Here is an 11,971-nt window from a genome sequence, read left to right on the forward strand (position 1 = left end):
GCATGTCCCCCACCAGCCGCTCCCTCGTGCAGACGCACTTCAGCTCCACGCGGAGGCTGCAGTTCCTTGCCGGCATCTCCTCCGCAGTGCCCAGCTCCAGGTGGAAGGTGTGTCCACGGGGGGGCTTCAGAGGCACAAGCAGGCAGTAGACAGCATCATCCTCACAGGAACTCCAGCCTTCTAAGGCGCCGCTCACCCTGATGGCTGCCTTCAGCCGCGGCATGAAACTATTCCTGGAAAGTTTTCGGCAGATACGGAGAAGTTCATCCGCCAGCTCCTCCACCATTGTGAACGATTGCGGCAGGTCCAGGAGGCGCTTGGCGGAAATTCTGCCCACAGCCAGTGCAACACTGGCTTTTTCTTCTTGCTCCTCCTTAGCCACCTTTTTTCCGGAACTGCCCTCCTTGCTGCTGCTGGCTGGCTGACGGCCCCTTTTCCTGAGCCGCCAGCAGAGCCCCAAGAGCAGGACCAGGACTCCAGCAATGGCCCAGAACTGCCACTGCTGCAAGGCAGCAAAGAGCAGGGCTCCCCAGGAAAAGCCGCTCTGCTCCTGAATCCTCTGCTCCTGGCTCTTCTGCTCCAGCTCCTGCAGCAGCCGAGCCATCTCCTGGCTCAGCTGCTCGGCACGCTGCTGCATGTGCTCGTGCGTGGCCTCATCCAGCTCATCACCGACCATCTGCGGGAGCTGGATGATGCTTAGCACAAAGCGGATGAGGGATATTATGGTAGCCATGGCCTGCAGGAGGAGGGAGAGAAGGGGTTCAGTGGGGCTGCGAGGGAGGGAGCTGGCGGCAGGGGGAGCAGGGATGGGAGCCGCAAGGAGCTGGCGGCACGTAGGAGAGGGTGCGAGACAGCTGGGAGGCAGCAAGGCCTGCGCCCTGCCCCAGGCGCTCCCGGGAGCGGCTGGACCCTCGATGCCGACTGACAACCCACCCTGCCAGGGGCCCACGTTTCTGCCCCGGCCCTCGTCCAGCCCAGCCTCCCCCGGCGTGTGCACTCACCGCTGGCCCAGGCCGTACTGGGGCAGCGCTGCCTGCTGGCGCCCCTGATAACCGCCCCCATTGTGACTCATCACAGGCGCCAGAGCGCATCACAGGCACGTGCGCCGTGCAACCCTGCCCTTCGGCCCCACCCCGGCTCAGCGACTCGCAGCTGTCCTGGTGCACTGGCTAAAGCTGAGCTAGAGTTAATTTTCTTCACAGGAGCTTGCGTGGTGCTTTACTTTGGATTTATCATCATCTGCCTGCCAGTGGCAATCTCATCATCACAGCATATCCTGAGTTGGAAGCGACCCACGAGGATCATCGAGTCCAACCCCTGGCTCCACACTGGCCAGCCTTGAAGTTAAATCATAGAATCACAGAATCATAGACGTTGGAAAAGACCTCTAAGATCAGTGAGTCCAACCGTTAACCTAACACTGCCAAGCCCACCACTAAACATGGCCCTAGGCGCCACGCCTACACATCTCATAGATACCTCCAGGCATGGTGCCTCAACCACTTCCCTGGGCAGCCTCTTCCAACACTTGATAAGCCTTTTGGGGAAGAAATTTTTCCTAATATCCAATCTAAACCTCCCCTGGCGCAACTTGAGGCCATTTCCTCTCCTCCTATCGCTTGCTACCTGGGAAAAGAGACCGACCCCCACCTCGCTACAACCTCCTTTCAGGTAGCTGTAGAGAGCGATAAGGTCTCCCCTCAGCCTCCTCTTCTCCAGGCTAAACAACCCCAGCTCCCTCAGCCGCTCTTCATAACACCGGTACACATTGGAATTGCTCGCTCCTGTGCTCTTAAGAAACGGCTCTTAAAAAGTGACCCCCATTTATGGACACCAGTACCCTCGAAAGCGGATTCCCAGGGGACCTCACTAACTAGTTTCTTGAGCAGCCTAAAGTCTGCCCTCCCAGAATCCAGGGCAGTAGCTCTGTGGACAGTTTTTCCCATATCACCAAAGATCTTAAACTCAGCCATTTCTTGATCACTATGCCCAAGACAGCCACCGGTCATCACTTCGCCCACGAGACCGTCTCTATGCACAAAGAACAGCGCTAGGAGGGCACCTTTCCTAGTTGGCTCCCTTAGGACCCCTCTCAAAAAGTTCTCTTCAACGCGGGCTTCAGGAATTTCCTGGGCCTGTTCCTGTCTGCTCCATGACAGTCCCAGTTAGCAGCTGGGAAGTTGAAGTCGCCCAGAAGGACGACACAGGGCGACTGATCTAGAGATTGTCCTTGATTCCTTATAGAATACTACATCAGTGTCATCATCCTGCCTGGGTGATCCATAGTAGACTCCTGCAAGAACTTCCGCTTTATTGGCTTTTCCCCTAGTCTTTACGCACAGGCTCTCAACCACGTCGTCCTCAGCTGCAAGCGCTGTACAGTCCAAGCCCTCCTTTGCATACGGCACTACCCCTCCGCCTCGCCTGCCCTGCCTCTCTCTCCGCAGCAGCCTATAACCGTCCATGCCAGCACTCCAGCCACAGGACTCTTCCCAACAGGTCTCACTTACGCCAACGACGCCGTAGCTCTGGGACTGAGCCAAGGCCTCTAGTTCCTCCTCTCTATTCCTCACAGCACGTGCATTAGCGTACAAATATTTCTAATGCGCTCCGGCGTACTCAGTACATCGCGGAGCAGAGCGAAAGCTCTCGCTAGCGCGCCATCCCTCAAACGTTGCCATGCCGTCCCATAGCTTACCACTAGTAAGCCCGATTTTATCCCTTGCCCCCTTCAAACCTAGTTTAAAGCCCTTCCCATCAGCCCCGCTAATTGGTGAGCAAAAACACTTTTCTCCCATTGAGAACGCTGCCTCTCGTCAGACCCCAGCAGGCCTGGTGTCGCATAGCCCATCCCATGATTGGAAAACCCCAAATTCTGCCAGTGACGCTAGCCTTGGAGCCAGGTATTGATACGCTGCGGCTGCCTGTTTCTTTCGACGTCATTCCCTACAACTGGGAGGACAGAGGAGAATACTACCTGCGCTCCTGATGCCTTTACCAATCTCCCCGAGGCCTTGAAGTCTCTTTTGACCGCCCTCGGGCTTCTCGTCGCGACTTTGTGGGTACCCACATGACAAAGCAAGAGCTGATAAGAATCTGAGGGCCATACAAGGTTAGGAAGTTTCCTGGTAGCGCCTTCACCCTGAGCCCCAGCGAGGCAGAACCCTTCCCGGAAAGGCAGGTCTGGTCGGCAGACCAGGGGAGTAGTGAATGAATCCTTTACGTTGCTTTGCCTGGGCGTGTAGCTCTTGCTTTACCTGCTAACCTGTCCTCTCTCAACCCACAAGCTTTCCCACTTTTACCCTGCGGATTCTCTCTGCCATCCCACTGGGGGCAAGTGAATGAGCAGCTGTGTGATGTCAAGCTGCCTGCTGGGATTAACCCACAACACCTGGGAAGCCAAAGCTCAGTGAAATCACTGCAACCAGAGCCCGCTGCACCAGCTCTTCTGCAAAATGCCCCCCGACTCTGTGGCAGCTGAGCCGTCAGCACCCTCTGCCTGCCTTCCCCAACAAAGCGATGCACAGGCGCTCCCAGACGCAGTGTTTGTGTGTTAACCGAGGGATTTATTGACATCTCTGCACAGGGTGAAGCTGCCAGAGGGACTGGACTCTCTCGAAGAGGGCAGGCAGTCGCTGCCCGGGTAGCGACGGGGGTCTCTGTTGCCAGGCTCCTTGTACTGGCCCCTTCAGCTGCATGCGGTCTCACTCCCCAGAGCGTGCTTTTGCTGTGGAGGAAAGGTGCGGCAGCAATTCCCACTGCCGGTTGAGCAGCGTGTTCCCCATGGGCGGCATGTTCAGTTCTGCGGCACCAGCTCCCCGGGGAGCGTCTTCAGGCCGGGCCCTGTGCCTGAAGAACCGCACCTCTGCCACAGCACAGCTCTCTGGCCACGTCCTGCTGCTGCTAACGCTGGCCTCTGCCTACTCGATGCTCAGGAAGGTGTCTGAGTCCTCTTGCTGCACAGCAAACACCATCTCAATCAAGAGGGTACTATCGGAAGCGCTTGTCAGCCGGAGCTTGCAGGAGCGCCTGGAGGGCAGCACTGTTAGACGGCAGTGTCTCGACTGAGGCAAAAGCACCCAGGCCGCTTTTATCAATATCTGGAACCAGCGGGTGGTTTTCTCCATGTCCAGGTAGGGGCCGGTGCAGAGGGTGCCTAGGAGGCTGGGACCCTGATTTCTCCTCAGCTCCTCCTTGGGGTGGTGGAGGAAGCACAGCATGTCCCCCACCAGCCGCTCCCTCGTGCAGACGCACTTCAGCTCCACGCGGAGGCTGCAGTTCCTTGCCGGCATCTCCTCCGCAGTGCCCAGCTCCAGGTGGAAGGTGTGTCCACGGGGGGGCTTCAGAGGCACAAGCAGGCAGTAGACAGCATCATCCTCACAGGAACTCCAGCCTTCTAAGGCGCCGCTCACCCTGATGGCTGCCTTCAGCCGCGGCATGAAACTATTCCTGGAAAGTTTTCGGCAGATACGGAGAAGTTCATCCGCCAGCTCCTCCACCATTGTGAACGATTGCGGCAGGTCCAGGAGGCGCTTGGCGGAAATTCTGCCCACAGCCAGTGCAACACTGGCTTTTTCTTCTTGCTCCTCCTTAGCCACCTTTTTTCCGGAACTGCCCTCCTTGCTGCTGCTGGCTGGCTGACGGCCCCTTTTCCTGAGCCGCCAGCAGAGCCCCAAGAGCAGGACCAGGACTCCAGCAATGGCCCAGAACTGCCACTGCTGCAAGGCAGCAAAGAGCAGGGCTCCCCAGGAAAAGCCGCTCTGCTCCTGAATCCTCTGCTCCTGGCTCTTCTGCTCCAGCTCCTGCAGCAGCCGAGCCATCTCCTGGCTCAGCTGCTCGGCACGCTGCTGCATGTGCTCGTGCGTGGCCTCATCCAGCTCATCACCGACCATCTGCGGGAGCTGGATGATGCTTAGCACAAAGCGGATGAGGGATATTATGGTAGCCATGGCCTGCAGGAGGAGGGAGAGAAGGGGTTCAGTGGGGCTGCGAGGGAGGGAGCTAGCGGCAGGGGGAGCAGGGATGGGAGCCGCAAGGAGCTGGCGGCACGTAGGAGAGGGTGCGAGACAGCTGGGAGGCAGCAAGGCCTGCGCCCTGCCCCAGGCGCTCCCGGGAGCGGCTGGACCCTCGATGCCGACTGACAACCCACCCTGCCAGGGGCCCACGTTTCTGCCCCGGCCCTCGTCCAGCCCAGCCTCCCCCGGCGTGTGCACTCACCGCTGGCCCAGGCCGTACTGGGGCAGCGCTGCCTGCTGGCGCCCCTGATAACCGCCCCCATTGTGACTCATCACAGGCGCCAGAGCGCATCACAGGCACGTGCGCCGTGCAACCCTGCCCTTCGGCCCCACCCCGGCTCAGCGACTCGCAGCTGTCCTGGTGCACTGGCTAAAGCTGAGCTAGAGTTAATTTTCTTCACAGGAGCTTGCGTGGTGCTTTACTTTGGATTTATCATCATCTGCCTGCCAGTGGCAATCTCATCATCACAGCATATCCTGAGTTGGAAGCGACCCACGAGGATCATCGAGTCCAACCCCTGGCTCCACACTGGCCAGCCTTGAAGTTAAATCATAGAATCACAGAATCATAGACGTTGGAAAAGACCTTTAAGATCAGTGAGTCCAACCGTTAACCTAACACTGCCAAGCCCACCACTAAACATGGCCCTAGGCGCCACGTCTACACATCTCATAGATACCTCCAGGCATGGTGCCTCAACCACTTCCCTGGGCAGCCTCTTCCAACACTTGATAAGCCTTTTGGGGAAGAAATTTTTCCTAATATCCAATCTAAACCTCCCCTGGCGCAATTTGAGGCCATTTCCTCTCCTCCTATCGCTTGCTACCTGGGAAAAGAGACCGACCCCCACCTCGCTACAACCTCCTTTCAGGTAGCTGTAGAGAGCGATAAGGTCTCCCCTCAGCCTCCTCTTCTCCAGGCTAAACAACCCCAGCTCCCTCAGCCGCTCTTCATAACACCGGTACACATTGGAATTGCTCGCTCCTGTGCTCTTAAGAAACGGCTCTTAAAAAGTGACCCCCATTTATGGACACCAGTACCCTCGAAAGCGGATTCCCAGGGGACCTTACTAACCTTGAGCAGCCTAAAGTCTGCCCTCCCAGAATCCAGGGCAGTAGCTCTGTGGACAGTTTTTCCCATATCACCAAAGATCTTAAACTCAGCCATTTCTTGATCACTATGCCCAAGACAGCCACCGGTCATCACTTCGCCCACGAGACCGTCTCTATGCACAAAGAACAGCGCTAGGAGGGCACCTTTCCTAGTTGGCTCCCTTAGGACCCCTCTCAAAAAGTTCTCTTCAACGCGGGCTTCAGGAATTTCCTGGGCCTGTTCCTGTCTGCTCCATGACAGTCCCAGTTAGCAGCTGGGAAGTTGAAGTCGCCCAGAAGGACGACACAGGGCGACTGATCTAGAGATTGCCCTTGATTCCTTATAGAATACTACATCAGTGTCATCATCCTGCCTGGGTGATCCATAGTAGACTCCTGCAAGAACTTCCGCTTTATTGGCTTTTCCCCTGATCTTTACGCACAGGCTCTCAACCACGTCGTCCTCAGCTGCAAGCGCTGTACAGTCCAAGCCCTCCTTTGCATACGGCACTACCCCTCCGCCTCGCCTGCCCTGCCTCTCTCTCCGCAGCAGCCTATAACCGTCCATGCCAGCACTCCAGCCACAGGACTCTTCCCAACAGGTCTCACTTATGCCAACGACGCCGTAGCTCTGGGACTGAGCCAAGGCCTCTAGTTCCTCCTCTCTATTCCTCACAGCACGTGCATTAGCGTACAAATATTTCTAATGCGCTCCGGCGTACTCAGTACATCGCGGAGCAGAGCGAAAGCTCTCGCTAGCGCGCCATCCCTCAAACGTTGCCATGCCGTCCCATAGCTTACCACTAGTAAGCCCGATTTTATCCCTTGCCCCCTTCAAACCTAGTTTAAAGCCCTTCCCATCAGCCCTGCCAATTGGTGAGCAAAAACACTTTTCTCCCGTTGAGAACGCTGCCTCTCGTCAGACCCCAGCAGGCCTGGTGTCGCATAGCCCATCCCATGATTGGAAAACCCCAAATTCTGCCAGTGACGCTAGCCTTGGAGCCAGGTATTGATACGCTGCGGCTGCCTGTTTCTTTCGACGTCATTCCCTACAACTGGGAGGACAGAGGAGAATACTACCTGCGCTCCTGATGCCTTTACCAATCTCCCCGAGGCCTTGAAGTCTCTTTTGACCGCCCTCGGGCTTCTCGTCGCGACTTTGTGGGTACCCACATGACAAAGCAAGAGCTGATAAGAATCTGAGGGCCATACAAGGTTAGGAAGTTTCCTGGTAGCGCCTTCACCCTGAGCCCCAGCGAGGCAGAACCCTTCCCGGAAAGGCAGGTCTGGTCGGCAGACCAGGGGAGTAGTGAATGAATCCTTTACGTTGCTTTGCCTGGGCGTGTAGCTCTTGCTTTACCTGCTAACCTGTCCTCTCTCAACCCACAAGCTTTCCCACTTTTACCCTGCGGATTCTCTCTGCCATCCCACTGGGGGCAAGTGAATGAGCAGCTGTGTGATGTCAAGCTGCCTGCTGGGATTAACCCACAACACCTGGGAAGCCAAAGCTCAGTGAAATCACTGCAACCAGAGCCCGCTGCACCAGCTCTTCTGCAAAATGCCCCCCGACTCTGTGGCAGCTGAGCCGTCAGCACCCTCTGCCTGCCTTCCCCAACAAAGCGATGCACAGGCGCTCCCAGACGCAGTGTTTGTGTGTTAACCGAGGGATTTATTGACATCTCTGCACAGGGTGAAGCTGCCAGAGGGACTGGACTCTCTCGAAGAGGGCAGGCAGTCGCTGCCCGGGTAGCGACGGGGGTCTCTGTTGCCAGGCTCCTTGTACTGGCCCCTTCAGCTGCATGCGGTCTCACTCCCCAGAGCGTGCTTTTGCTGTGGAGGAAAGGTGCGGCAGCAATTCCCACTGCCGGTTGAGCAGCGTGTTCCCCATGGGCGGCATGTTCAGTTCTGCGGCACCAGCTCCCCGGGGAGCGTCTTCAGGCCGGGCCCTGTGCCTGAAGAACCGCACCTCTGCCACAGCACAGCTCTCTGGCCACGTCCTGCTGCTGCTAACGCTGGCCTCTGCCTACTCGATGCTCAGGAAGGTGTCTGAGTCCTCTTGCTGCACACCAAACACCATCTCAATCAAGAGGGTACTATCGGAAGCGCTTGTCAGCCGGAGCTTGCAGGAGCGCCTGGAGGGCAGCACTGTTAGACGGCAGTGTCTCGACTGAGGCAAAAGCACCCAGGCCGCTTTTATCAATATCTGGAACCAGCGGGTGGTTTTCTCCATGTCCAGGTAGGGGCCGGTGCAGAGGGTGCCTAGGAGGCTGGGACCCTGATTTCTCCTCAGCTCCTCCTTGGGGTGGTGGAGGAAGCACAGCATGTCCCCCACCAGCCGCTCCCTCGTGCAGACGCACTTCAGCTCCACGCGGAGGCTGCAGTTCCTTGCCGGCATCTCCTCCGCAGTGCCCAGCTCCAGGTGGAAGGTGTGTCCACGGGGGGGCTTCAGAGGCACAAGCAGGCAGTAGACAGCATCATCCTCACAGGAACTCCAGCCTTCTAAGGCGCCGCTCACCCTGATGGCTGCCTTCAGCCGCGGCATGAAACTATTCCTGGAAAGTTTTCGGCAGATACGGAGAAGTTCATCCGCCAGCTCCTCCACCATTGTGAACGATTGCGGCAGGTCCAGGAGGCGCTTGGCGGAAATTCTGCCCACAGCCAGTGCAACACTGGCTTTTTCTTCTTGCTCCTCCTTAGCCACCTTTTTTCCGGAACTGCCCTCCTTGCTGCTGCTGGCTGGCTGACGGCCCCTTTTCCTGAGCCGCCAGCAGAGCCCCAAGAGCAGGACCAGGACTCCAGCAATGGCCCAGAACTGCCACTGCTGCAAGGCAGCAAAGAGCAGGGCTCCCCAGGAAAAGCCGCTCTGCTCCTGAATCCTCTGCTCCTGGCTCTTCTGCTCCAGCTCCTGCAGCAGCCGAGCCATCTCCTGGCTCAGCTGCTCGGCACGCTGCTGCATGTGCTCGTGCGTGGCCTCATCCAGCTCATCACCGACCATCTGCGGGAGCTGGATGATGCTTAGCACAAAGCGGATGAGGGATATTATGGTAGCCATGGCCTGCAGGAGGAGGGAGAGAAGGGGTTCAGTGGGGCTGCGAGGGAGGGAGCTGGCGGCAGGGGGAGCAGGGATGGGAGCCGCAAGGAGCTGGCGGCACGTAGGAGAGGGTGCGAGACAGCTGGGAGGCAGCAAGGCCTGCGCCCTGCCCCAGGCGCTCCCGGGAGCGGCTGGACCCTCGATGCCGACTGACAACCCACCCTGCCAGGGGCCCACGTTTCTGCCCCGGCCCTCGTCCGGCCCAGCCTCCCCCGGCGTGTGCACTCACCGCTGGCCCAGGCCGTACTGGGGCAGCGCTGCCTGCTGGCGCCCCTGATAACCGCCCCCATTGTGACTCATCACAGGCGCCAGAGCGCATCACAGGCACGTGCGCCGTGCAACCCTGCCCTTCGGCCCCACCCCGGCTCAGCGACTCGCAGCTGTCCTGGTGCACTGGCTAAAGCTGAGCTAGAGTTAATTTTCTTCACAGGAGCTTGCGTGGTGCTTTACTTTGGATTTATCATCATCTGCCTGCCAGTGGCAATCTCATCATCACAGCATATCCTGAGTTGGAAGCGACCCACGAGGATCATCGAGTCCAACCCCTGGCTCCACACTGGCCAGCCTTGAAGTTAAATCATAGAATCACAGAATCATAGACGTTGGAAAAGACCTCTAAGATCAGTGAGTCCAACCGTTAACCTAACACTGCCAAGCCCACCACTAAACACGGCCCTAGGCGCCACGTCTACACATCTCATAGATACCTCCAGGCATGGTGCCTCAACCACTTCCCTGGGCAGCCTCTTCCAACACTTGATAAGCCTTTTGGGGAAGAAATTTTTCCTAATATCCAATCTAAACCTCCCCTGGCGCAACTTGAGGCCATTTCCTCTCCTCCTATCGCTTGCTACCTGGGAAAAGAGACCGACCCCCACCTCGCTACAACCTCCTTTCAGGTAGCTGTAGAGAGCGATAAGGTCTCCCCTCAGCCTCCTCTTCTCCAGGCTAAACAACCCCAGCTCCCTCAGCCGCTCTTCATAACACCGGTACACATTGGAATTGCTCGCTCCTGTGCTCTTAAGAAACGGCTCTTAAAAAGTGACCCCCATTTATGGACACCAGTACCCTCGAAAGCGGATTCCCAGGGGACCTTACTAACTAGTTCCTTGAGCAGCCTAAAGTCTGCCCTCCCAGAATCCAGGGCAGTAGCTCTGTGGACAGTTTTTCCCATATCACCAAAGATCTTAAACTCAGCCATTTCTTGATCACTATGCCCAAGACAGCCACCGGTCATCACTTCGCCCACGAGACCGTCTCTATGCACAAAGAACAGCTCTAGGAGGGCACCTTTCCTAGTTGGCTCCCTTAGGACCCCTCTCAAAAAGTTCTCTTCAACGCGGGCTTCAGGAATTTCCCGGGCCTGTTCCTGTCTGCTCCATGACAGTCCCAGTTAGCAGCTGGGAAGTTGAAGTCGCCCAGAAGGACGACACAGGGCGACTGATCTAGAGATTGCCCTTGATTCCTTATAGAATACTACATCAGTGTCATCATCCTGCCTGGGTGATCCATAGTAGGCTCCTGCAAGAACTTCCGCTTTATTGGCTTTTCCCCTGATCTTTACGCACAGGCTCTCAACCACGTCGTCCTCAGCTGCAAGCGCTGTACAGTCCAAGCCCTCCTTTGCATACGGCACTACCCCTCCGCCTCGCCTGCCCTGCCTCTCTCTCCGCAGCAGCCTATAACCGTCCATGCCAGCACTCCAGCCACAGGACTCTTCCCAACAGGTCTCACTTACGCCAACGACGCCGTAGCTCTGGGACTGAGCCAAGGCCTCTAGTTCCTCCTCTCTATTCCTCACAGCACGTGCATTAGCGTACAAATATTTCAAATGCGCTCCGGCGTACTCAGTACATCGCGGAGCAGAGCGAAAGCTCTCGCTAGCGCGCCGTCCCTCAAACGTTGCCATGCCATCCCATAGCTTACCAGTAGTAAGCCCGATTTTATCCCTTGCCCCCTTCAAACCTAGTTTAAAGCCCTTCCCATCAGCCCCGCTAATTGGTGAGCAAAAACACTTTTCTCCCATTGAGAACGCTGCCTCTCGTCAGACCCCAGCAGGCCTGGTGTCGCATAGCCCATCCCATGATTGGAAATCCCCAAATTCTGCCAGTGACGCTAGCCTTGGAGCCAGGTATTGATACGCTGCGGCTGCCTGTTTCTTTCGACGTCATTCCCTACAACTGGGAGGACAGAGGAGAATACTACCTGCGCTCCTGATGCCTTTACCAATCTCCCCGAGGCCTTGAAGTCTCTTTTGACCGCCCTCGGGCTTCTCGTCGCGACTTTGTGGGTACCCACATGACAAAGCAAGAGCTGATAAGAATCTGAGGGCCATACAAGGTTAGGAAGTTTCCTGGTAGCGCCTTCACCCTGAGCCCCAGCGAGGCAGAACCCTTCCCGGAAAGGCAGGTCTGGTCGGCAGACCAGGGGAGTAGTGAATGAATCCTTTACGTTGCTTTGCCTGGGCGTGTAGCTCTTGCTTTACCTGCTAACCTGTCCTCTCTCAACCCACAAGCTTTCCCACTTTTACCCTGCGGATTCTCTCTGCCATCCCACTGGGGGCAAGTGAATGAGCAGCTGTGTGATGTCAAGCTGCCTGCTGGGATTAACCCACAACACCTGGGAAGCCAAAGCTCAGTGAAATCACTGCAACCAGAGCCCGCTGCACCAGCTCTTCTGCAAAATGCCCCCCGACTCTGTGGCAGCTGAGCCGTCAGCACCCTCTGCCTGCCTTCCCCAACAAAGCGATGCACAGGCGCTCCCAGACGCAGTG

This window comes from Platalea leucorodia (assembly GCF_965183815.1).
Source record: "Platalea leucorodia genome assembly, chromosome: 7".
NCBI classification, from domain to species: Eukaryota; Metazoa; Chordata; class Aves; order Pelecaniformes; family Threskiornithidae; genus Platalea; species Platalea leucorodia.